The following is a 24,038-nucleotide window of genomic DNA, read 5'->3' as shown; positions in this document are numbered from 1 at the left end:
GGGGCGGGGGCCCGGGCCGCCGCTGCAGGGCAGCGGGCCGCAGGGATGCGCGCCTGCCTCGGCGGCTCTGCAGAATAGCGTTATTTACCGCCCTTTGCTGTGCCGTTGCATGTCCGAGGTGCGCGCGTGAGCCACGCCGGAGCGCTCTGTGGTTTGGCTCTGTTTTCGGCGCGCAGGCAATAAACGCGTATACTTGCGCGGGTGGCTCCACCGTGAAGCTGCGCGCACGCGGTATGAGGGCTCTCTCCCGACACAGGAGCGTGCACAAACTCCGCATTGCTCGAGAGAGCTGCGCTTCCCTCCACTTATGGAGTCATTTTCTTGCTAATTTTCTTTAGCTAATTTTCTGTTTGTTTATTTACCAAGTTGCTTCTTCACTGCTCCACGCACACGGACGAGTTTTCATTACTGCTGATCTGCATGACTAGAAAAGAAGCATTAACCTGCGATGAATTACACGCGTGGCTGGCTGGAATGCTCGTTTGCTGTTCATTTCCCCTCTGTCTCTTCTCCCCTGCGTGCTGCATTTACCTGTTGTAGTTTGGTTCTCACTGTGGCATTACCACAAGCCAGCTGAGGCAGGCACTCAGTGTGCCCTTGCTTGTGCTTCTCAGGCCAGAGAAACTTCTCCAGCCAGGGCCAGGCTGAATGAACACGCAGCTCGCTCTGCTTTGCATTACTCATGCGAATACTTCCACTGACAACTTAGGAGATGTAAAGTCTTTCGGTGTAAGGAAGAGAATTGACAAACTATGGCACTTCTCAGGTAAGACTGAGAGTGCTGGTATGAATTGAGCTTTCTTACGGAGTCATATTTGTGGAGTTTTATTACCTATTGTTTTGAAGTATTTGAGCAATGGCAACTGTCACAAAAACATGAATCCCAAAAGCTGTGCATTTCAGTAGAATTGCCTAGTCATTGGAAAAAGAGTACCAGAAGTTCACAGCTAGGCATTCATTGTTTGCAATTTGTTTTTCTCCTTCCTAAAATGAAAAAAAAAAAAAAAAATTTCATGTACTCTAGTCAGGAGGAAGAAACCATGATTACACAGCTCTAGGTGATTCACGATAAACAGTTAATGGTTGCAATGAACAGTTTGCAGGCGAATTCCCCCAAGTCCCACATACCTTGTGTTCAGGACTTGTTAATAACAACTGCTCTTTTCAAAACAAGGACTTGCTCGCAGACTATCTGCTGACAATAAGAAGAAGACATGGTATTTGGAATGAATAATCTGACAGAGGGAAACAAATAATACCCACATGCTCATATTTGGTGTATAATACGGGCTCGCTGGCCGTGGTGTGCATATCGCTAGCAGTACCCGAGCTGCCCTGGCGTGGGGCGCGGGCCAGCACAGTGCAGGGGGCCATCGGCGCCAGCTGCAGTGCTTAGCATTTCCCCCTGCTGTTAGTATCCAGCGCCATTACTCACCCCTGCTTGTCGTGACATTCAGCAAAGAAAAGCTGCAAACCCAGAGGATGTGATTATCCTCCCCACTCTATACGCGGGATGGCTGAGACCATTGRAAAAGGGCCCATTCGAGGCAGGGCTGCTGAGAGCGCTGTGGTGCTGTACTCAAGTGGGCACTGCCTCATCTACACCAGCATGAAATTTTCTCCCAAGACCTACAGTTGGAAAGATCAGTTCTTGTTATTTTAATGCAAATACAGACTTTCTCCAGCTGCTTCAATGCCCCATACAGAAATATACCCCATTTACCCATATACCCCTATATTAACATCTGACCTGGCTCAATCTTTTACTTGGCCAAAGCAGTCTTTCTGTCCAAGTGTCTTCCTGTCCTAGCATCGTACTTCCATTTGTTTTGGACAAGACATATTCCACATCAGAAGTGAAATAACCTGAGATGGAAAGTCCCTTGTTGCATTAGATCTATGTAAATTTGCCATTTTAAAGACCACCAAATGAGCCAGATCATCATGTTTCTGTGGGACAAGATGCAGAGCTGCTCTCCTACTAGATAGCAATCTCATGCTAGGTTTTTCTTATTCCAAATAGGTTTGATAAGAAACCTTTATTTTTCTGCTGTCTGGAACATACAGAAAACACTGCTATACCAGAATCAAAGCCCAAACCAGGCAATAGCAACTTAAAAATATCCATGACATAGCTTTCATGGTTTTTGTTACAATGGGTAGCTACACTTCTACAGACATGGTCACAAACATTTCCCCTGCCGGGTCTCACCTCAGAAACCACTTACCCATTCCTTGTGTGTACGTCTACTCACACATATCCTCACACACATGGAAACCTGATGAAGAGCAGTGAGAGAAAAAAGACAGTGTCAAATCTTCCTCCTAGCTCCAGTTTACTTAAGCTACATTTTGCTTTATTACTAGAGCTTGTTTTTGAGAAAGATGTGTCATCTAAAAGTTTGTTAAAATGCTTAGAAAGTATTTGATAGTGACAAAATTTGAGAATAAATAATCTCTGTTCATTTTTTATGTGTTTTCTGTGAAACAGACACCAGAGGGGCTTTGAAAATGGAAGTCAGTAGTCCTGTTCTTACAGAAAAAAATATGGTGATTTTCCTCAGGGAGGCACATTTATCCACTTCACAGCCAGGTTAGTCCAGACTGGATGAGACTGGTCTATAAAATCTGAGCAGCAAGGTAAATTAAATACAATCTGATTGAACCTAGCACAGGATCTGTTAGTGTTGGTGAAAAACGTAACACAGTTGGTTTACCTGTTATAAAATTCTCTAGTCACTTCTACCTGAATAGAGTTACACAGCTATACCCACCTCTGTTCAGTTGCTTGATACCATCAGGCAGACAACCTGCAGCTTTGCAATATACTTACCCCATCTAAACACAATAAACCAGAGAGAAAACAAGTAAGACTCAGCTTTGCTGCTTTTGCTGTCTTTCCACAAGCGGGAGGCAAAGAGAATCCAGGACATGCGTGTGTTCCTGTGCCAGGGAGCCTGCTTCCTATTTTGTAGCCATGATGATGCCAGAGCTAAGGCGGCATCTATTTAGAATCATAGCTAAGATTGAAAACAGATTTATACAGCACTTTTCAGCATGCTATTCATGCAATGAGAAAACTGATTTTTATTTATTTTTTTCTTAAAAACCCACACTATTTTGTAGATTTTTTATTGGTTAAGATTTATTATTTTTGAATTACATGAATAACTGGGTCTAAGGAGTCAAACTCCTGCTCCAGGAGTAAAACAGATGGCTGTTCACATGAGCAAACAGTAATTTAACTGCTTGCAGGCAGGAACTGTGTCTCAGACATTRCTGGTCACAGTTAAGGTGATATACCACATAAGTTCAGGTTACAAAATACCTAAAATGTTTAAAATGCCTGTTCTGTATCTGGTAGCTAGAATAAAGCAGCTTGAAGTAAGAACTGTACCCCAGATATATTGAGCTGGCCATTAACACATGCAGGTGGAGTATAAGAAATCGAAGAAATTGCAGATCTACAGCAGTCAAACTCAAAACAGTAGCAAAAAAGGAAGAGAATTTTAAATCAGGTCTGCTGAAGTGCTCACGCACAGAGACCTAAGGCAACCAAGCTTCCCACCAGGAGGGGAGTGCTCTCACTTTGAAGATTCAAATCTCTGAGTGCCACATTTCAGCAGATCTCATGGACGACCAGGCCAAAGGTACTGACACAAGATGCTACTGTTTGCATTTCATGGGTCTGTGTTTGAAGATGTGGATAGTGTTTGCAGATAACAATTTTCCACCAGACAGGACTAGTGTCTGGAGTTCTTTCCATATTTTTATGTCTACAGTGCGCTGTATTCTGGCTGACCAATCCACAACTGGATTTCTTTACCAGATACAACATAAACTTGTGATTAGAAATATGCAAGAAAAGTCCAGAAAAAATAAGCACTCATCTGCAAAAACTACAAGTCACATTCAGTTTATGAACTATTTCATGTAAATGGTCAAGAAAGGCAGAAGATATAGAATAAATACAAGTGAAAACTGAAGTTTGTGACTCTGCTTTGGAACTGAGGTAACATACGGAACAATAAAAGCTTGAATAGTTAGTAATGATCATACACAATGCAAGATGGAGTTAAAACCTTCTATTCCAAATGTTCCTGCTTTCAAATTGAGTTTACATATTATTCATTATGCATGGGCTTGAATTGCATCTTCAGTCTACTGCTTCCTCCATTCTTTTCATCCCTACTCAGGTCAGACTCTAAATTACAATGTATCTTATGCCCTAAGTCAGATTTTTCCTCAACTTTTGTATATTTAAATAAGTAAACGGTGGTGTGGAACCAGAATTCGGCACTTCTGTGATTTGCCTCACCTCTCAGCTCTCTGTCATTCTGTATGTCAGCTGCTCATATTATCTGTCAAGATAGCACAGAATCACCAAAAAACAGAAAACAAGCCACTTCACTGTTTTGGAAAAAAAAAACTAGAAAATCCTTTCACTTTTAAATATCCATTTGATTGCCTTCTGTCACTTTAAATTTAACATAAGCATATTAAAGTACAATATATATGATGAAGTACATTAATATACTTAGCAGATGGATAACACTTGCCTGTGATTTAATACTTAGATATACCCATTTCACATCTACTGTACAAACACTTCATATATTTGGATCTTTAAGTCAGACTTATCTTCAGACTAGAGGCAATTGAGTCACATGAGCATAGGATTTAGTTTATTAGTTCCATAACCTTACCAGTATTTTGGCAAACCTGATAAAAAAAAAAAAAACTTGCATCTGGATTTTAATACATTTCACAGGATTTCCTTTTTCAACATGATGAAACCAGCTCTCCTAAACCTACAAACTGACTGATTCAAGATTCAGAATCAGTATATCATTTTTACTCAAATTCATGAGCAGCGTTCATATGAACGTATTGCAAAACATTCCATAATAAATAAAGTTACTATCTTAGATATTTCATAGCTTCAAATATTTGCTTTAAAATGCCATTGATGCTTGGGAAGTTCTGGCAAGAAATTACTGAGTGGAGAACCATAATCAGAAATAGAATGAGGAGACCAGACTTGAGAACCTCAGCCTGAAAAAGACTTCCTTGCTCTGACTCCAGGCCAATTAGTATCCCTTGGTTCCCTGGTTTATTTATTTGTATAAAAATAAACACCACCGGAATTCATGGGTCTTTGCAAGACTATGAGGACAAGGTTTCTATTAAAAAGTTTTCTATTAACACATAACTTTACTCACATGAGAAGTCTGATCCAAATCAACAGGATTATTCACATAAGTAAGCTTTCACATGTGCTGGAGTATCTGAAGGATATAGAAATGTTGAGTTGAATCAAGATGTAGAATCCATCATAAAAAGCAAATGATATAGCAGGGAAATTTTCTACATCTTATTAATTCCATAATTTTATTTTATTTCAATTTCCTGATTGTTTTTTCCTATCTTTTTTATGTGAGTCATTACTAAATAATTTCAGTATGCAGAAGCAGTTACATTTAAGGAACAATTTCATTTCTTTGATTAATGATTACAAGAAAGAATAAACTCCTGAGACATCATAGTGGAAACCACCTCTGAAAAAAGCAATAGTAACTTTGAGGATATTTTTTATGTCCCCACACAAAAGCAAGAGTTCCTAGAAATGTAACTATGAAGAGCACAGGACCGGGGCAGTCATACTTTTATGGCAGACATTATAATCCAGATAATTAACATCTCCCTGAGCGTTTTCAGTGATATTATACATCCTTTTAATGGGCTGAACCTTCTGTTACCTGCAGACATTGGGGCAAAGATGAAGAGGATTATTGTGGGGACAAACAATCAGGAATCAGAAAAGGCAGGAGACAGAGTACATGTGATTACTTTACCAACTTAAAAGGAAAGCACCAGGAAGCAAGCAAAAGAAAAATCACTGTATGGATTTTAATAGAGTGAGGGAGTTAGCAGGAATTCTTCCCTTTGTTACAGTGGATGGTGTCTTCTAAATGCCTTAAAGACAACTGAAGTCTGCTGGGTTTGGTTTTTTTTTGTTGTTTTTTTTTTGATTTATGAATAAGTATATTCCAAGTAATTTATCTGGAATAAAATATCTTCTACAATCACCGCATATTCAAATACCAGTGCTTCATTTCAGACTGGCCTCCTTAACTCTGTTGGGGGCTGTGTTCTTATTTCTGTCAAATTACTGTAATGATAACAAGTGAAAATCCTTATCAGGATGTCCAGTACCCTCAGTTACCTTCAGCTTTCCTTCTTGATGCTATCGATGATTCCTCAACGCTTTTGAGCTTTTTATTTTATGTTGCTAGATCTGAAGCAGGCAGACTCTTGGGGGCTCCGAAGATTCCTTTTTTTCAATCAGTTCTTGAATGTCTCATTACTTCACTGAGGTCTGGGCACAGACGTCTACACACTCACTACTACCTCTCCAGGCAATCATATCTGAGGAAAAAGAGCAGCATCATTCAACAAATTGTTAAAAAGCCAGTAGCTCAAGCACCAGCATTCTATCATAACTCTCAAAGCTGTTGCATCTTGAAGGGAAAATTTAGGAATTAGTTTCACTTCAGATTTGTTTTCCTATTTTATAGAATTTAATAATATTGTGACATAAATTAAATGCCATTATTTTTATAAAGAATGATTGACCTCAGGTAACTTTATCCTACTCTTCTGAAGACAATCAGAATTCAGCCACTGTTGGAGATAGATTCAGGATAAAGTACAAAACTTGAACAGATCACACTTGGATTCCACAGATATGTCAATTTTATTACTTCTTGGAGATTTTGGCTGCACTAATCCCTAATTTGAATACCTCTGTCAATGTTGGTTCCTTCTCAAGGTATTCAAAGATACAATTTCAAAATGCTATGCCATTAAGAGCCCAAGATTTTAATCTACTTCTGAAGGACATGAACAAAGTTTTCTGGAAAACTGTGGCTTGCTCTTACAAGTTTTCCAAATAAAAAATTTCCCTCTTGATGCTGCTCAAATCAGGTACAGCATAGCAATTCTTTACTGGGGAGATAAAAATGTCCAACTAGGTCACAGCCCAGGTAGGAAAATAACAAACAGAAAACTCTGCTCTAAAAGGCTCACCTGCACCTGCAGTAAAACTAATCCTTATTAATTTCTCTGGCTCAGAACAAGGAAAATTGTCAGCTGTTCCATAAGTATATGACAAAAAGTATGCAACAGAGTTACTGTGAGGTAGTGAAGAAGTGTGTCCTATGAATTTAACTTTTTTCTTACATATTCTGAGGAGAGAAGATACCTTGATCTTCTCAAACCTTTTACCCCTACTGAACACCCAGCTGTCACATAGCCCACTTTTACCCTCTCCCTGCAATGCACTTGAAACTGCTGCGTGTGCTGCAGACCTGGAAGACATGAAGACAGCCAGCAGTCTTTCCATACCTCCTGGCTTTTTGACTCTCTAGACTTCACTTTCTCTCTCTACAGACAGAAAATAGGAAAAAAGCTTAATGCCTGGAAGGCTGTGCAATAAGAATGATTATAAAAGCTATTGAAAGGGTGGTTTATAAGGCATAGGATGGTCAACTATTGAGGTTGTCTCCAAATATCAGTGTTAGAGTTCTCTCTTAGACATCTCTCCATCTATAAATAATGTTGTAACCTCTTCTATGTGAAGTTCTTAGAGAAGGAGAAGGGGGTAGGATATTTATGATATCTGGACAAAAACTAAGTCCTTATCATGAAAATTATCGAATTTGTGTGTCACTGAGCATGGCCTCCGAAGAGTTGTAGAGCTAAAGGGATATGGAGGTCAGTAAAGTGTTGGAAACCTGGCTCACAAAAGTTTAGGATATTTTTCCTTTCCACAAGCACAGAGATAAAGGAGGCCAGTCAGGAGATATTATCAGCYAAAGAATCCATAGATCTCCTACAGATTTCACAAGTGTTCTTGTGATGAAGCATAATGAAATGGCATGGCTGCTTGGGATTACTGGTCTCAGCATTATGTCTGGATCATCTCGACTCTGTCAGGCCCCAGCTGACAGAACCTTTACTGCATCTTTCCGAGGCACAGATTCTTCAAATTACTGTCATAGACTTCTTGTAGCTGTCATATTCTTTAGACTAGGTTTATTATCTTTTATGTYAATGGTAGCGTCAAGCCCTTGTGTCTTCCCTATTTGCCATGCCTGTAAGAAAATTTAAGTCTTTGATAGTAACGCTGGCTACGGAGCTCTAGCTCAGTGAGTACTGACATAAAGGGGAAAGGGACCACAAGGTAGCCTGTTAGCTTGGTATCAGTCATACTCCTTAGGCCAGGATCTTTTCTGTAGGGCTTCCATCTTATTAAAACTTACTAATTCCTATCTACAAATACAACCTAACACTACTACACTTCCTCCTAACATAAAACCCAAACATGTACGCTTCCCAGAAAATTGCATTGTTGCACAGTAGATACCTACTAAAAGTCAACACAAACTTTTCTTTTACCTTATCTTTCCAAGTTTACACTGTATAAAAGTCAGCTGAAAGTTACACATAAGCTAAACTCTCTCTCTCTCTCTCTCTCTCTCTCTCTCTCTCCTCTCAGGGAGCTGAGAAAGACACTTCTTTTCTATAGGTGAGCAGGGATATATTGACGATTGGTCATCTGTAATCTACAGCGTCAACAATGGTGGGAGCTGGTCAAGGAGGAACCTGGGACAGGAGGGTAACCGAGTGCTGACACTGCAGAAAGCAGTAATATCTGGAGAGATATATGAGGAAGGGGAATGTATTATGGCCTTTGTAGTTGAGGGCAATGCTCTTAAAGGTTTTTTCTTCATGGAGCAGAGATGGGATTGAAAGAAGAGGTGGGACAGGACCTTATGGTGGGGGGTAATAGAGCAGAAAAGGTCTATCTTGGTAATGCACAACACAATATTTATATATACCAGGACTGAGAGGATACAGGAATTTTCAAGCATTTGCTTTGCCAGCTAATTGTGTGATGGGATGAAGCCATCTTATTTGGGCTCAACAGATGTCAAGATCTAGAAGGTTGCCTTTTAACTACAAGGCGGCTATCCTGTGCATGGTGCTGGGAATGTCTTGTAGCAAGGAAATGTAGAATATACTCAAGGAAAAATGTTTTCTAGCTGGAAGTTTTGTTCTGGATTGGTTAAAAACTCAAAAGATTTACCTTTCTGACTGTTTCTGGTTAAGGACAGCTAGGGTCTAAAATTAAAACAGTCCCTGTGTTACAGGGCAGAAACAGATCCCAGTGGGCTTTGGGAGCAACATTCCCCCGGTGGGGTAGGAAAGGGAATGTTTTTGATCGTTGCAGCTGAAGTATTTTCTGCTCGATATAGAAGGCCAGGTGGGTGAGCAGAGATGCAGAGTGCAGAAAAGCTCTCTGGAGAGTGGTCTGTTATGGTTGGGGTTTGCTCTCCTGGAAAGGAAAAACAGTTTTGGGASCAAGTCCTCTCTCAGGGTACTGTTTAGTGCGTCTGCTTTCTGACACACACCTACCCAAAATCACCTTTCTAGTGTTTTTTGCCTGACATCAAGTTTAGATGAACTATCCCCCTGAAGGGTGGGCAGGATGATTTGTGCGTAATTCTTCATTATTACTGAATATGGACTTCTCATTTAAGAATATTTTGCTCTTAATTTTCTGTTTCTTCTTGCTCTGGAGGATGTTTTGGTTCTACTGTATTTTTCTGCACTTTTCTGTCCTCTGTGATTGCAAGTGTTTGAGACTTATTAAATATAAAAGCTCTTTGATATCAGCTGGAGCACAGCTGAGGATTAAGTCTGCCCCTCAATGCTCTGTCTGCTGCTGTCATGTGTAAATCCTACGYAGGAATTGCTCTCTTCCACAGAATTCAGCCGTAGCCTACATGAAACATAGCAGATGCTTAGCGAAACAGATTTGAAAGGAAGTGAAGATACCTTTTCCAATGAAGTTCGTGATGGTTATAAAATCCAGCATCAGAACAGCTCTCTTCAGGAAGCCAGCACATAGGCATCTGTAACTCACAAAATATGTCCTGGAATTTTAATGGATGTAAGCAAGTGCCTGTCAGCTTTCTGCCACATGGGAAAAGATGGTACCTTCAGCATGCTCAAAAACTAGTCTGCCAGACTGGCATACTGATTGAGAGGGGACTCATCAGAAATACAGACGGGCTCCTGGGAAATGCCCCATCCAGGAATAAAGCTAGACTGACCCCAAGTTAACTTACTTAAGAAATCTGACAGCATCACAATCCCAGGTGTTATGACTGCAGGCAATAATACATTAATCTCTAGAATGTAAAAAATATTTAAAAGTTACCAAGACCAAAGCAAACTGGTAGTATTGGTCATCAGAAGAGTAATAAAATTTGGCTGTTAAGATGGGAATCTACTTTCTTCTGGCAATGCTCAAATATTTTGCTGCCAAGGTTTCATCAGCTGTACTATATGTTTTAGTTATTTGAGTCTCCATTAATGTGTATGTTCTGGAACTAATTTTTAGGTGGTTTACCCACAGGAATACCAGCCCATATGCTTAAAATAAAACAGGGGAGATATATATATATACGGGGGGGGGATATAATTTTTTTTTTGAAGTGATAGCATGCCTGTATATGATTACAATGTGTAAAAAATACTCCAAAGCCTTCTCCTCAATTTGTGTTTATAGGAAAAGTCCCATATACTTATGAAAGAGTGAGGAGTTCTGAAACCAATACCATAAATCAACTGTAAAACTTCATGAACTACAACTATGATGTAAAGTTTCCTGAACTGATGTGAGAGTCTGAGGGTCTTTGTAATCTCTTGTTTAGGTAGCTGTGCTGCAGACTACTCATTCCTCAGTACTCACGATAACCAACCTCCTGCTCTGTTTCTCCGGGGAGCTGCATGTGGCTTTAGTGATTTCATCTAGAGGCTGGTTTGTTTTGTTTTTCACTAGATTCTGATTCGAAAAGATATATTGACAGAGAAATGTAGATAAGYCATGGGCAGGTTTACTACTGTAACCCTCCTTTTACTGCCATTCATACCCTTGCGAATGAGGGAACATTCAAACAATCAGCCTTACAGAGGAATCTGTCAGAATGTCACTTATTCCAGATTTGAAGCTAACACGTATTAATTTCTTTCAGTCGGGAGATGAGACCCATCAAAATTAATCACCCACTATGTTCATTTTTCACTTTTGGTTGTTTCTTCCTGTGGTTCCTGCGATCCCTTCTCCCCGTCAGTTAAAGGTGTGTCTCATCTTCCCTTTAGTTCAAGGACAGTATCTTTTTCTCCAGCAGATTTTATCTTCTTTTTGAATGCAGCTAAACTGCCACACCATCCTAGTTCTGTACATTTCTGTACAGCTCTACTACTTAACACCCACTGAAGACTGACCTATTATATCTTCCTAAACACTTCCAGCAAAATCATAGCTCAGTACAAATGTTCGTGATGCTGTCTCTTGAGTTATATTGTTTCTAGCTATATGAAAAATCACACAAGGATGTGTCCTTTCTGTACAGAATTTATCATATGGTATGGTGAAGAAAGGGAAGGAACATTCTTAATACAGTGATGTGCTGTCAAAAATCTGTATATCTATCTATGCAGTTATCTGCTGGCAGAGGTGAACAGTAGCTCCTCATTGTGGGCTACGTATACATACTAATGCTCATTCGTACAAGTCAATGAGATCAACTGGAGGCAACATGGCTTTAGGGTATGACTCTTACTGATTTTAATACACTGATAGATCAATTATCTATTTATTTCCTCTGTTTTATTGGCCTTATTTTATTTTCCCATTGGCTAACTCTATGTATCTGCACTATGCATTTTTTCAAAACTTAAGCAGATTCTTTCAGCTACCTCTCGTGCTGCTCTAAGTTTTGTAGGATCCCATTTAAACACATAAGGGTCACTGTTCTTTCCCCATGAGCTGTGTATTTAAGTCCCATTAATATTAAATAGGATTTGAGGGAATACATTGAAGGAGAATAAGCCTCTTAAACACCTTTTTTACCATACCCATTTTATTTCTTTGGCATTTCTCACATCTTGAAGCTATTTTCTTATTTCTCTGTCTGTACAAGCACAGACCATATCTCAGTCTTCTAACAAGACTCCCTCCTATCCCTCCATCGAGGACTCTCAGGGTAGCCAGACATATGGTTCCTTACACTATTTTCTTTTTCACTGTAAATTTAAGAGACACAGTTTGTTTCCCCTCTAAACCAGTTTCCATTCGGAGACCTAAACTGCTTCTCCTCTGAATTGCCCGGAGAAGGAACATACACTTGCCTGAAGGCATATGATGTTCTAAAACTAACATAAAGACTAATTTTTTATTTGCATTTTTTGAGCTCTTTAAAAATATAAACTTTTTTTACAGTATCTTTCAACCTGAAGTGTTTCAAAATTATGGTTCTAGAACTAATAGATGTTTGCTAAGGCTTGTAGGCTGAGCAGTCCTGTTGGAACAGATAGTTTAATGCAGATTCATTTTGAAAGGGAAGTGCTTTGAAATCAAGTTCAGTCTCTGTACAGATGCAGTGCTACTGACTTGGGGCCACCTGTATGGTGGATAGAAGTAATAGTTAATATGTACTGCAATGAATGGAAATGAAGTCCGTCTTAAAATAATGGCCTAAGATATAAAGTGCCATTTCTACATATCTCAGAAATAATAAACAGCATTGCTATCCTCTGATGAACAGCTTAGCTTCATTCCCTGATTGAATTGTATTGCCATCATCAGACAATGAGCTGTTAAATGAGTTGAAAATCTGTTCTAAGCTAAAGACGTCTTCTCTGTAGTACTAATTGCTAACAAAATAAAAAAGAATATCAGACAGAGGAGGATAGAAGGTCACTTGCAATGCAATTTAATTTTTTAAAAACTGGCCTGGGGGGATGTTAGCCATAGCTTAGAAATCTTAGAGTGAATGCACTTAGCATTTGAGATTTTGAGGATGTTGAAAGTTATCATATATGAATCCTGCTTTAATTGCCTGTAAATGGCTTACTAAGATGTCTGTGTAACTTCAGAGTTTACAGTTTTCTGGGTAGTATGCTAGTCACAACTTTTAGCTTTGGGTGACTATTTCAAGGTGTCTCTAGTTTATTCATTACCATTCCATCTTTTCTGCAATGATCTGTTAGTTAATCTTGAACCTGTGATATGAATCTCTAACTGTACAGGGTCAATTAACCTTTATTTCCCCAGTGAGGGAAAACAAGGCTAGCTGACTGTGCAGTGAAGGAACAGGTAAAGAAAATATCTTTCCATCTGGAAAAGTTACAGCAGGTGAGTGAGAGAGAACAAGGACCATATCATGCAAGGTAGCTTTTAAAAGGTGTGCATAATAAAGGGGCTGTGTGAGCAATACCCAGTGACTCCAATAATAGCTCCTGTGTTAAGGGGAAAGTTAGCACGTTACTGTTCACTTTCTACTCTTTTTTTTTTTTYCCCCTGTTAACTGTGGTCTTGTGAACACCACAAAGTAAGAGCTTTGGCTTGCATTCATTTTTAAACCACCACAGCTGTTTGCTGTGGGGCTGCCCCTGGCTGGTTGGATTGCCGAAGGCTACTGCCTCCACAGTGGACAGGGCACAAGAACAGTGTGTGTCCTCAGCTGTTTGCACGCACAGCGCAGCAGCCCAGAGTAAACTGATGATAGGAGCAACTTCCTTGTCCATCATCAGTGTGCCAACATACTGCCTTGTACCTGGCCTCAGCTGTTCCTCCTGAAGTCAAAGATACCCATCATCAACACCGCAGTCTTCCTCTTCAGGCTTCTTTAGTGTCATTATTTTCTTTTTAGATTGTTAGTGTTTTCTTTAAGTGTTGAGCAGGGCTGTGTAGCCAGCAATCTGTAGTCATCAAGTATGTTCCCCTGGTCCTTCTCTGCAAGAAATATGTCAAGGTTGACAGCTACTGCATGCTAGAAGTTTCATGAATTGGGGATGGCAAGGCAGGAAGGTTCTTTTGAAGCCTCATGCCAAGAGTCAGGGTTGAATGAGAACCTGCTTACTTTAAAAAGGGAAAAGCACGAGAGAGAGAGAATTTTTTGCCATCCAGATTTCCAAAGAGTTTGAAAATACAAACACTAAAGGCTCAAATCATAAGTGAACTTGAAAAAAAATTGTTTTGTGTACATTTAAGATTCATAACCAATCTCATGCCTTTTTTATGAAGACCTGCTAGATTCATGCTTTTCGAATCCTTTGTGTTGGTGGAACAGGTGATCCCCTTTTGATTCATTCTCACAGCTGCTAATATCTCAGACGTATTTAATAATGCAGGTAGGCTGCTCTTGCACGTCAGAAGATGCAGGGTTTGGTTTGTCAATAAGCTGTGTGGAGCCATGTCACAGCTGACCTGCGTGCAGGTGCATGGAGCTCAGTGAGGATCTGAGATTCGCCCTCTTGCACCACAAGCGCAGGGCCCCTCGCAATAGCATTCTTTACGCGTGAGGGGAGAGCACGTGGATCATTTCTTCTGTGCATCTGCAAAGGCAGCCGCGCTCCCAGGGGAGCAGTGCAGGGAGGAAACAAGATGACTCCTCCTCACTTAACAGGCTACAATATGGAATGATTATCTACAGTATACAGGAGAGCCTTTAGTCAATGTGCTATTAAATAAAATGGCATAATTGTCAAAAACAGCATGGAGCATTTCTGTGTTGCCCACTGTGCTTCATAAGCATATGCAAAGCTTCACTAACACGCAGTCAGTATGTAAGAAGGCACAGGGAACATGGCATAAAGAGAGAATACAGGAATCTAGAAAGGTTTCGCTGTGTTATCAGATCACTAATAGAGAGACAGAGGGGAAAGGGGTACCTTGCGGCACTGTCCCTGCATGCAGCAATAATCAGAGGTGTTTAGCAGCTGCTGCTGCCTCAGACTGAGCCTACATTAATGTTTCAATTCAGAGCAAGGGTGTGCTTTTGAAGTAAATTCCGAAATATCTCCAAATACCATGCTTTGGTTTGCCCAGTGGCGCCATCCCCGAGCATGCACACGAGACTCCTTCCCGACGGTGTAGCAGGGGGAAAGCCCCCGCAGCGTGTGCAGTGCGCCCGGTGGGGCGCGAGCACCACCTGCTTGGTTCTGCAGACTGGCTCCCGCTGTCTGCACTGCTTGCCCAGAGGACACCGTCTCTGTTCACCTCTGTGTGAGCATGAAACGGGGGTGCAAACACAGGGGGAACATGACAGTACAGGTGGCACGAGAGAGAGCAGGTATTAAATGGGTCGACTGACTAAAGCAGTTCGTGGTGGCTCTGTATGCTGTAGCACATTTCACGTAGTGAAACTATTATGTTATTTTTAGGCCCATTTTCACACGTAAGGTGTGAATACAGACTCAGTTTTGTTTTTAAAGGTGTGACTCTTCCACAAGCTGTTTTAAATATGTGCCTTAATGTTTAATATGCCAAAATAAATGTTCTGTTATGTTCTGATTCCATTTTGGATTTTGGATTTTGTGTTTTAAGCCGGTAATGTGCATAATGATGAACGATCATATACATAATATTTCATAGTTATGTTATGTTCATGGTCATCTTTTTTCTTCCCCTTTGTTAAATTATTGGCTCACTCATTGCCTAGAAAAATATGGAAAAAGGGAAGTCTTGGAAAGAAAGAGGCATTCAAATCCCTGATATGAACCCAAACCCATGGCCAAAAGCCATTCTAGGAAGAAGCCTATTTTTCAGTTAGGTTTCAGAAAAAAGTCTGATCTTTTTTTACTAAGACTTCTGACCATGCTAGTAGAAGTCCAGCAAGCATGACTGACTTTATTTAAAAGTTTGGCTACTCAAGTAGCCACCTCTTATAGCTGAGCTCTTATGAGAACAGCTTGCAAAATTCTAGTATTGTTTAATTTGAATACAAACCCTAGTCTAGAGTTTCATACCACAACTAGACTTAATTTAAGTAAGATTCTGATCTGGAGCCAAGCTCCACATCTGACCCAGCTCCAAATATGTCAGAATCCCAAAATATATTTTAAGTATACCACATGACAGACTCCCAGAAAATCATGAGAAGTTATATGATAAATATATCCAAATAGGAATGCTTTCATAAATAAATGAGTTCTTGAGTCAGTGAGTTCATCTGGGTCACAGTATTGAGGATGCAGGGTCAGTTCCTTRATCATTTGCACACAATAGTATAGACTGCATTGTGCTTATGTACTTCGAGTACTTCAAAGCCGCGTGTGAAGAGCAGAACACTAATTGCAGAGATCAGAAAACGAGCCAGACTTTTCAAACGCTATGACCAGATGGCCCAGTGCGTAAGCCCGTGGCTGCTGTGCAGGGGGGTCCATGTTCAGTGCTGCTGATCCTCAGGCCAACTGCGAGGCACCCATTTGTCTAGGAGCTGGGACGCCCTGCGGCTCGCGGGCGCTCGGCGCATTGCACTCCTGCGCTCGCCGGCAGGTGGTTACCAAGCAACAGTGCAGTTTCAGAGGCTTACTGTCCGCTCCGCCACTGGACGAATGCATCAGGCACAGCTGCTGCTATCAGGAGGGAGTGAATGTGATGGGGGGGGGGGTGAAGGTAGATTTAAATGAATGAGTTTTATAGAATCATTTTTCCTCCACCCCCAAGATTCCTGTAAATCATCCGGCTGGTACTTAAGATACACTCTTTGAGGAAAATTTAGGGATCTGAAATTCATTAATTTCCCAGCAAATAAGATTACTGTGAAAGAAGAAAGATCCCAGATGCTTGCTATCCTTGCAAAATTGCAAATGCTCCTACATTATTTTTTAGACTAGGTAATTGTAGCACCTGCCTTTGCTGAGTTGTGTAATGATGTAGCTCACCCTTACGGTGACCTTCAAAGAAAAAAGAGAGGAAATAGCTTGTATGCAGAAATACCTATAACACATCTTGCAAGGAAGGACTCTAAGAGTGAATGCCTGCTAGCTATACCACATAAGAGGGGGTGGGGGCTTGGGATTTCATCCTGAATTCTCACACCATTCCTCTTTTACAACCAAAGRAGGTGACTGGTTTCTGCTTTTTCTTAGCTATTTTCCCCTATGGCTGGATTCGTAGCCTGAATAGTTAAGGTAGCAATATGATGCAGCACTTCACCCTGCTCACTGCTATAGTATTGTGAACATGCGCAGGAGAAAGAAAAAGCCAAGGGAAACAGCCCATGGGTGGAAGGGCAGGGAAGGAAGCCCTCGCTGCACCCGCTCGGTAGGTGTAGCCAATATACCTCCCAGCTTGCTGAGGCCTGCTTCACACTTCTGCAGGACTGTCCAGTTCTGGCCAGCAGTGCCAACTCCTCCCCTTGAGCTGTGAAGAAACACGTCTGCAGACCAGGAGGGAGGCATGTAGGGCAAAGCGTAATTTAGTCCTCTACTTTGGATCTAGTTGCCCTTAGCTGTAAGGCAGCAAAAAGAAACCTAGTCTATTTGCTTTTTCTCAGTTATGTTATATACCTGTTCCTCAAAAGAGCTTCCTAAAATACACACACAAAGGCTGTCTGCATCTAGGAGCACTCACTTATGAATTACCTTGCTTGCAGGCTCAAGTTTTACAATGAGCTTCAGAAGGTTCCTTTTAAAAGTCTGTCCTGCATAACCTGCTACAATTTATTCCTGTTAAAATTTATGTTTAAGCAAGCCAGGGAGCATGCTAAGCTATTTCTAGTTTGCCATCCTGTTTCAAAACTGCAAAATTCTTATGTTCACAAAAAAAAAAAAAAGACTTGAATTTAGCAAGTCCTATTCTTTGCATAGTATTATGAGAGCACGGGGCGGGGGCTGGTAGGGAGACCTGTTCACAAGCTGAAAGCGCTCGGCATCTCTCAGGATGAGGACCTTAGGACCACATTCAGCGTGCAGCAAGTGGTGGCGGCCGAATCTGTGCCCGAGCGAGGCCTCACCTGCTGGGCGGGAGCGGCAGCCCTCGCTGCGCTGCGCTGCGCTGCGCGGTGGCTGCGCGGTGGCTGCGCGGCAGGGCGTGCTGCTGGCGGCCGGAGCGGAGCAGCGCATTCCTGCCGGCCGCAGGCATTCCTGCAGAGGCAGAGAGGCTCGGGGGCTGCCAGCTGCTCTGCCCTTTGCTGCTGTAAGAACGCAGCTGAATTCGAAAGCTTGTCACCAGGCTGAAGCTGGGATACACCTGTCTCCCCTGTCAGTCTCCTGCAGCAAAGTCTCACAGGGACTTAAAAACTAAAGCCATAAAAATGGGATTTAACTGGACTTATTCTAGAATGCAATATGTAACATACATGCTCCATATGTCCCATGATGGGAATGTCTTTTTAAACCATGATATGTAAACAAGACAACAGCTGTGGAATGGCATGAGCTGTCCCACATTAATTCAGAGACGACTTGGACAAAACTTTAGAGGAACATTCCTTTTTATTAAATATCTATGTCCAGCGAAATGGGAAGAATGTGTGATGGGAATCAGTGTCATCTCCTTTTTTATGAAGTGCTGCAGCAGTGAGAAACTGGTTAGCAGGATGAAAATGGCTGCTCCAGCAATGAGAATAGGGGAAAATATTTCCCTTTCTTCTGTTGTTACATATAGTCAGGACAGTCTTGCTTCTAACCTGGAAAGAGAACTCAGTAAGCTCCTAGAGCTCACCTTTTTATAGGTCAGCAGTGTGCAAGCCCTGGAGCAATGTACTCTGGTAAATGTATGAAAACGGCTGGCTGCAGCTGAATCGGTTGTTACCTCCCAGGAGAGAAGTGTTTGTCTGTCTTTTTTTGCTTCTTTCTTAAAATCTAAATTAACATTGCCATAACACAGAGAGATTTCCTGATACCTCTAGTGAAAGCATGTAAAACATACGCAATAACAAGCACTGTTCAAAGAATCATTTTTTCTATTTTTTGGTTGAACTTAGAAGACGAGGATTGTGGGGTTTTTTGTTTGTTCCTTTGGTGTTTTTTTTCCCTATGAAAACAAATAAATTAAATTCTGGTTAAACAAAATGCTTTATTTAACCATAAATCAAACAGCTTGGTGGGGGGAAGGGGGACCTCTCATTCCCTTTATTAAACTTGGATAAATTTGAAGCTAAGCATCTTCAAATTGCAGGTCAAGATGCTTGACCGCTCTTAAAAAAACAGCCCTATAGTTTGATTAATTTGACTTTAACCTGAAAAAAATTAGTTCTACCCAACTTTCATTATCGGTTAATAAAACTTCTAGCATTACCATTTCACTCTGTTCTAGTTACAATACATGTATTGACTTTTATAGCAGACACTAAGATTTAATACCCTCTCAGGCAAATATTGACCATGACAAGAGGTCAATATTAACCTGTCAAATCAATAAATCCTAACATTCACATCAGCAGTAGTTAATCTGCTTATATTTATTTCAAAAAAATCCCAAACCCATGATTATCAAAGCAGTTAAAGTTGCTAAAGCTCAGAAACACACTTACTTATCACATCATTTACAAAACTAGTAGCAAGTGTTTACTTGTAACATGGAAATTTAATGTTAAGACTGTCATAAATCTTACCTATTCTGACCTAAGCAGAAACTAGGAATCAGCATCACACACAGAGTTTTCACTTAGATATTCAGAAGTAGCATTTCACTACGACAGCTGGTGGTTTTAGTGCCTGAGTGCAGGCTTACAGAGTCAAAAGTGAGAATTAGGGTCACTCTCTTCAACTATACTCAGTTTGCTAAACACACTGGCTAAACTCACTCACACTGAGACACTGGTAGCTTTGGTGGAAAAAAAGGTCTTGGGGAGGGGCGGAGAGATTTTATTAGAGCAATTTCTTCAAAATTCTGGGTAGGAAGCCAAAATCTGCATTTGAAAAGATTTTCAGCAAGGACATAATACAAGGTGTCCATCCTAAAGAGCTTTCCATACGCGATTATGGAGCAGTAAGACTTCCTTGCAATGGTTCCAACTTCCACTAAAATCCATTATTTATGCTGGCCTTGTGATAAAAAGTTAGCACTCTGTATGACTTACAGGGAAGTGGGCATATACCTAATCAAACTTTCAAACAGGATTTTCAAAAGAATTTCACACATAACACATTAATAGCCCTATGCTTGAAAGAGGCACAGTACAGAAGGTGAGAATGGAAAGGGAACAGTCTTCTCTGTCCTCTGCAAAGCACATCGTTGAATAAAATATTTAAGGTCTCTGGACCCCTTCTGTTTATTTCTAGAGCTCAAGCAACATCCTTGCTACGGATTTTCTGTGAGCTGGGAGTGCAAATTGCCAGGCAAATGAATACACCAGGATGCTTATTAATAGCAATACTACAGAGAATTTCCAGGAAAAGAGAGGGTACCAGGCAAGGAGAAAAGGTTCCCAAGGGCCAGCTATGGGGCTGGCAGAGGGAATTCAAGGCTCCGAGCTGAACTATCAGCAACCTCCCTCCAGTCGCACACTGGGGCATTGTTCACACACCTCAGTGATGCCCACTGTTAATAACGGTGTATTCACTTTGAGTAGCACGTCCTAGAAACCGTACAGATTAGACACCAGGTCCCACATACTTTAGCAAAGGGAAGAGAGAGAACGTGTAGAAAAGCTGGGCTTGCTCTTGCATTCCTTCATTTTTGAGGGCAAAGGAATAACACAAAGCACACAGGAAAACGTTCTTAATAAGGTGTCTAATCTGGTCAGGAAAAGGGGAGGGAAATACAACTGTAATGCTACCAGTTTCACCCTAGCTTTCTAAGTTAGGATCTTGGTTATATTCTCTGCCCTTCATGTTAACGCTCCTGAAGTGGAAGAGGTCTGTAGAGCACCACATATTTCAGTCGTCAGCTGCAATCATGATGCCCATTCCTAGCACTGTGGCTATGCCCCTCTGTAACAGGTTAGGGGTCCCCCATGTTGCTACAACTTGGTAAAGGGTGAAAGGCATCGACCCCATGCCGCAGAGCTAACTGTTCCAACCAACGCGCAACAGGCCTGCACTAAAGTCACAGAAAGCAGTGCTGACTAGCTGCTAAAAGGAAGTTTATAACATTTCTGCTTTACAATGTATATCTTTATACCCAGCCAAAGGCACACAAACAATTTAGAAGTGCTGAGCATATTGTAAAATAAGTGATTAAATGATAACAGCCCTGCTCAGCCACAGATCCACATGGTCCCCTGAGCATGCTGATCTCTAAATATGTGGTAAATCAGTGAGTTCAAGCTCAGCTTGCATTAAGACTTTGCTTTTCTCACACAAACCTAATCTGAGCCAACTACAAAGAGCTGGAGAGGAGACAGGGAAAACAAAGTCAGTTGTGGAGGATGGAGGAGGATGGCCATTGATGAAAATACCAGCAACAATTGGAAACATGGCGAAGTAGACTGAGGTATCAGCCTATGGCATCCACATTTTCCAGCAGCCCAACCTAGCGCTGAGGGCTCAGAGGCCATGGGTACTATGCAGGAAAGCAGATGCAGGTACTAAAGGAGTTCAGGAGACATTTCTTTGCCCAGAGGATAGTGACTCTCAAAGGCAAAAATAGAAGATGCATCTGTGAGTGTATTCAAAAATAAGCACTTGAGCAAAAGCAGCATTACAAGACATGCAAGCTAAGTAGGTGAATAGACTGTGGGCTTGTCTACGGGGGAAATTTAGTACCGAATAAGCCAAGGTGTGAATTTATATAGCCCTAGCTACTCGGCACTAGCTTCCTGTGTGGATAGCCTTAATCTATACTGAGAATGCTTTTGTGAGCACAATGGCACATTTACTACAGGCCTTAATGTAGAGCAGCTAATGCGCTGTGAATTCACACCCTGGCTAACGCCATACTGCCTTCCCTTGCTGATTCCACAGAAGTGGTTTTTCAACAAGGGGCACTTCAAGTGAAGTATAGGCAGGGAAAGTATTTCCAAATGCTGATGCTGGTGCTGTTGGGGAGCAGGCCTATCTATGCGAACTTGTGGATAAGGAACCAGATTGTAAGGAACTAGATTTTAAAGTTGCTATCAAGGATTGAACAGCAATAACTAACAAACAGAATAAAACTGTTAAGAAAGTTGGAGTATTTCTAGCATTCAGAATGACAACTCATGAGTCAAAACTCATGAATTACGTATTATCTTGAAACAAACAGGTCTGAAATGTTTTGATTTGGTTGGGAGGGGATCCCTAAGGAAAAGCATATTTTTTTCAGGTGGTCCACAACTACTTTATATATTAAATATATAATGCTAATGTGTTTTATTGTGCCCTATAAATATGAATCACTTTCACTAGATACAAAAGTTTATTTGCCTCTTTGTTGGAAATGGTGAAACTGAAATACAGGTGAAATAATGTGCCTGAGATCACAGCACTTGACCACACATCCAGAAAGGGACCCCTAAGCTCCTGATACTACCTTCTGTTCTTAGGAAATCTGGCTGTGATAAACCACCGCAAATTTTTGGCTGAATGAAGGGCAGGAAAGAGCTGAGACCAAAACCCAGTCATGAATCTGGACTCAAATTTTGTAGCTGAGGTGCTCCAATATACCATGAATCTAGTAAAAACGGTGCTTGCTGGAGTGCACCAGAATTAACCCTTTGAAGAATGAAGCTATTAAAAAATCACCAGTCACTTCTGAAATACATGTGCTTTAATTCTACTCACATTGCAGAGTCCCTTACTCCTGGAATTGTCTCACTTACTTGAGTCCACATGGGGGGAGAGTGATTTTGTTCTATGGAAATAAATATACTCTTTTTGTAAGTGATAGGCTAAACATGCAAAGTCTGTCATTACTATAACAAGAGTGATGCTCTATGAAGAACACTAATGCATCAGTGTTCCTCCCATCACGGAGAGCATGTCACTTTTATTATTGAAAGCTGCTGATGTGAATAACATGGAARGGTTTCTCAACATTTCCTGTTTTGCTGAATAGTATGTCACATTGTCACATCACACTGTTACATGATCTGGTAATGAAATATCATAATGCACTTGTGCATGGAGACAGACTTAAGGATACGAAGAGTACATTAGCTCTGAATTATCTGGCTTTGGACAGCCTAAATCTCAACCTTCTGGATGCTTTAATGTCTTGCATAAATGCAAAAAGTAGTATTCAGAACTGACAACTAGCACTGGCTGCAGGAATGAAACATCATCTTCTGTGAAGGCAGACAATAAAAGTGTGCCACTGTACGTGGAAAAACTGGGTACTTCTCGGAGACATTTCATCTGTTTTTAACTCTTTCTGATATTACCCTTAATGTTCTACAAATAAACCAACTCTGCATCTTCCATAAGCATTTAGCTATGTTTCATTATGCTGCACTTATATAAATAAGCTGCAGTGTGCTGGTTTTCAGGGATAAAGCTATTTTGTAAGTGGATGCTCCAATAGGAAACATCTGTCCCTTATTTATGGACATGGTTTAAGCCATTAAAGTGCTGATTCTTTCCTCTTTCCTCTCCCCTCTCCCATAGTGGCCTATTCTACAGTTTGCCAACTATTTACAACCTATTCTAAATGTTCTTCTCTAGTTTCTAGTCCTGCAATAAGCCATGATAGTACTCAATACACTGACATTTCTGATGCTTTACATCTAAGGAAATGTCTGCTGATTTCTTTTCAGTTCAGATGAGATTAGTATGAAGCAAGTGAATTTCTCAGAACTCCAAGGTAGCCAGTTCACTCAGGCAGGGAATGATTCTGTATTACCATATCCCATTCGCAATGCTATTGTTACATGGTTGACTTGCAGTTTCCATTATAAGTCCCATTTTCCAGGGTTTGTAGCTCATCCATAACTGGTCATTAAAGTTGTCAGCCCAGCAGTGAATATTATTCCAAGACTTTGTTAGAAAATTGGCCTAGCTTTCCTTTTTTTTTTTTTAAGAACTTAAGTATAAAAATAGATTTTAGATGTGGGTTGTGAAAATCTCGACAGATTGCAATGCCCTCACCAAAAATATCATGGGTACTTTGAAGCATATTCTCAGCAAGCACAGCAGCACAGACAGAAACATGGAACATGAATTAAGGTTAACTGAATATCTTTCTGCATCTTGTGTGCTATGCTGCTCCATTCCTGGCCTTCCAACTCTTATTAGAGACACTATCTATATTTAGC

Source organism: Apteryx rowi, unplaced genomic scaffold (genome assembly GCF_003343035.1).
Source record: "Apteryx rowi isolate R43461 unplaced genomic scaffold, aptRow1 scaffold_491, whole genome shotgun sequence".
NCBI lineage: Eukaryota > Metazoa > Chordata > Aves > Apterygiformes > Apterygidae > Apteryx > Apteryx rowi.
The sequence above is the reverse complement of the archived record's forward strand: the minus strand, read 5'-3'. Positions refer to the sequence as shown.